The sequence below is a fragment of the Mus caroli genome, chromosome 11 (assembly GCF_900094665.2).
Source record: "Mus caroli chromosome 11, CAROLI_EIJ_v1.1, whole genome shotgun sequence".
Taxonomy (NCBI): Eukaryota; Metazoa; Chordata; class Mammalia; order Rodentia; family Muridae; genus Mus; species Mus caroli.
In genome coordinates, this window is record NC_034580.1 from 46,652,496 (window position 1) to 46,656,335 (window position 3,840).

Here is a 3,840-nt window from a genome sequence, read left to right on the forward strand (position 1 = left end):
CCAGTGTTGACAATGGAGTCCAATGTCCTAGGGAAGCCCTTAATTTACCACTGAGCTACGCAACTTCTATAATAACAAGTATTTAGTTAATACTGAGGCTCCGAGCCAGGAGTGGTGGCGCACGCCTTTAATCTCAGCACTGGGGAGGCAGAGGCAGGCAGATTTCTGAGTTCAAGGCCAGCCTGGTCCACCGAGTGAGTTCCAGGATAGCCAGGGCTAATCAGAGAAACCCTGTCCCGAAAAAACAAAAAAACAAAAAAAAAAAAACGAGGCCCCGGATTAAATAACATATTTAAAATGGTAATTGTAATGGTATTATACTCCTGTAGTTCTGGATACAGAAAAGTGAGGCAGGAAGATCTTGAATTCAAGACCAGCCTGAGCAATTTACCAGGACTCAGTTTCTTTAAAAGGGGTTAGATATGTAGGTTACTCATAAAGAGTTTCCCTAACCTTGTAGGAAGAAGCCCTGAGTTCAAAAAATTAAAGGCAGTTTACGTTACGGGAGTTTCCATTAAGGTGAATAATTCAAATGTCCTTTCTGGGCAAGTAGTTTGTGGGTTGCTTTTATTTTTACCCCCAAACAGACTTTCTGACCTTTAAGACCAAAGAGAAGTAGAAACTGGTTGGTTATGCAACATACTTAGTGATATCAGTGTGATCTTAGCTACTTTGGTTTTACCTGCTCCAAGCAGATGACAAAGTCCTTCACAGATGTGTGCTGCTGATTGAAACGTATTATGCCCTGAGTTTCACAACCTTGGGCGGAAGTACATCTTACCTAACTCATTTACTATCTAATGCTGGCTACGAAGTATTACAGAAAAAGAACACAATCTAAAACTACTGTCAGACCCAAGAAGCAAGCAGTAACCACATATACAAATTTATCCTAACCTTGATTTCATTAATAGTTACCTCAAAACCATACTAAAATATATTTGCTCTGAGTGGAATTCAACAATTAAAAAAAAAAGATTGTTTTATTGTTTTAAAGTTTGTTTTCTGTATGTATGGGTACCTACATAGAATTATTTACACACTGGTCGATGGTGGCCCACGCCTTTAATCCCAGCATTCGGGAGGCAGAGACAGGTGGATTTCTGAGTTTGAGGCCAGGCTGGTCTACAGAGTGAGTTCCAGGACAGCCAGGGCTACACAGAGAAACCCTGTCTTGAAAAACCAAAAAAAAAAAAGAAGAAAGAAAAAGAAAATGTGCACCATGTGTATGCAGTGCCCACAGAGACCAGAAGGGGGCACTGCATCCCCCAGCATTGGAGTTGACAGTTGTGACCGCCATGATGTGAGTGATAGCAAAGGAACCCTAGTCCCCTGGGAGCACAGCCGGTGCTCTTCACTCCTGGCCATCTCTCCACGCCCCCACTCCTTATTCCAAGATCCAGGCAGGCTTCTTTAGGATGAAGAGGAAACTCTTTGGTTTGTTTTGCTTTGTGTTTTAGAGACAGTTTCTCATCTTGGTACTGCCTTGTAGACCAGGTTGGCCTCGAACTCATAGAGATCTACCTGCCTCTGCCTCCTGAGTGCTAGGATTAAAGGCACGTGCCACTACTCCTGGCTGAAGATGACTTTTAATCAAACATTCACTTAAGAACATCTATGATAAAAATCTCAAGCCACATACCTAAAAGCAGTAAAACAAAGCAATAACAACAAAAACCAGGGAGCTGGAGAGATGGCTCAGTGATTAGGAGCACAGACTGCTCTTCCAGAGGTCCTGAGTTCAGTTCCCAGCAACCACATGGGGGCTCACAGCCATCTGTAATGGGATCCGATGCCCTCTTCTGGTGTGTCTGAGGCAGCTACTCACATAAAATAAATCTTTCAAAACAAAACAAAACAACCCCCCCCAAAAAACAACAAAAATCTAAGCCTCACTTTAAAGAGAAAATAGAACTCAGAAACTGCCTAAGTTTTGTGAGGTCAGAAAAAAAAAAAATTGGTCTCTCTTCAAAGAGGTAAATGCTTAAGGCATAGTTTCCAACTTCCCGTGGTTTAATCTTCTCTTTATATTCAACTCCTTTGGAATTATCTCAGTTTGTTGCCCTTGGCACAGTGATTTGATTTGGTTAAATCAATCTTCCTTTGAACTTTGTCCCATTTAAGCAATATCTTTGTGCTCAGGATTTTAAAAGTAAATAACCTGATTGATTAAATCAGTTAAATAGCTATAAATAGTTGACTAATAAGTAAACTATTTTGTTCCACTCCTAAATTTCTTTGTTGCTATTATTAACACCCAAACTATGGTTGTGTTTCTGAATGTTTTACCTTCCAATTAGTCAACTTTAAGATCTCGAGGAGAGGCCAGGCGTGGTAGTGCATACCTGTAACCCAGCACTTGGGAGTGAGAGGCAGGTAGATCTCTATGAGTTTGAGGCCAGCCTGGTCTACATATCTGGAACAGCTAGGGCTATGTAGAGAGCCTCTCTCTCCAACAACAACAAAAATTCATTCTGCTTATGGTTCAAACAGAACAATTCAGTTATAGATATTTGAACAACAGTTTCATTCTCTGAAACTTCCTTGCTCCAATTTAGGAACAGTTCCTTTGCCCTCATTTGCCTGTGCCAGGACACCTGCTTGTATGTGACATCAGCTGTTGTGAAGCACAGCATAGGTACGGCCATCATACAGCAGGCCGGGCTGCTTCCTTGCTCATGGGGGGGCTCCTTTATGGCACCCCTGTTCTCCTTACCCAGCATGTTGGGCTTGCAGCATCCTGCACAAGAACTACTGGAATGTTTCTTCTGGGTTCTTTCTCCCTAGCCTATCCTGTAAGTCCCCAGGTACAGACACTTCAGTACAGGTACTTCTGGCTCTCCAAAATGCATTGCCATTCCTCCTGCCTGCTCAGTCAACTTAAAATTCCTCTCATCTCCTGCTGAATAAAATCAGAAGCCCTGCCCACACTCTCAAAGCCCCTCACGACCCAGGTTTGCTGCCTCTGCCTTCACAGACAGCTAAGGCAGTGGTTCTCAGCCTTCTTCCTAATGCTGAAACCCTTCAACACAGTTCTTCATGTTGTGATCACCCCAACCACAAACTCATGTTCGCTGCTACTTCATAACTATAATTTTGCTACTGTTATGAGTCATAATGTAAATGTCTATGTTTTCTGATGGTCTTAGGTGACCCCTGTGAAGGGGGTTGTTAGACAACCTTCAGGTTGAGAACCACCAAGATAAGATGACTCATTGGAAAAAAATTCTAGTTGCTGGGAGAATAACTGATGGAGGGGTATAGCAATGGTTTCTAGAATTTTGGTTCCTTTAAAAACCACAGAAATATACTTTTGTTTTAATCCCAGGTGTGGTGGGTATGGGACTGCTTTGCAGCAGCTGACTGACTGATTTGCCTCATGCTCGAGCAGAGGCATGATTTACCCTCCGGCAGATAGTTTCTGGGATTGTGTGCCATTTGGAATTCTAGGAACTTTTTAAAGGTTATATAAGTGCTAGAGCCCTGATAGGTGTAGTTAGTGGTTGTTCATGGGGGTTGTTTGCAGTTTGTTAGTAGTGCTCAAAGAAGAAACAAAAAGAAATTAGATTCACAGGTCTCTCTCCCCCATCCTTCTTTTTCTCCTATCTACTGGTAGGGAGTGAAATGGGAGGTGGGCAGAGAACAGGTGGGGAAAAGAACTCACAAAGTAGCAAAGAGCAGCTACAGAGGAGAATGACTATTGCTGCATTTACTGGGGAGCAAAGATGACAGGACCTACAGTACATTGTGAAGAACACAGATGTGTGTTTGGTTTTTTTGTTTGTTTGTTTTTGGTTTTGGTTTTTCGAGACAGGGTTTCTCTGTGTAGCCCTGGCTGTC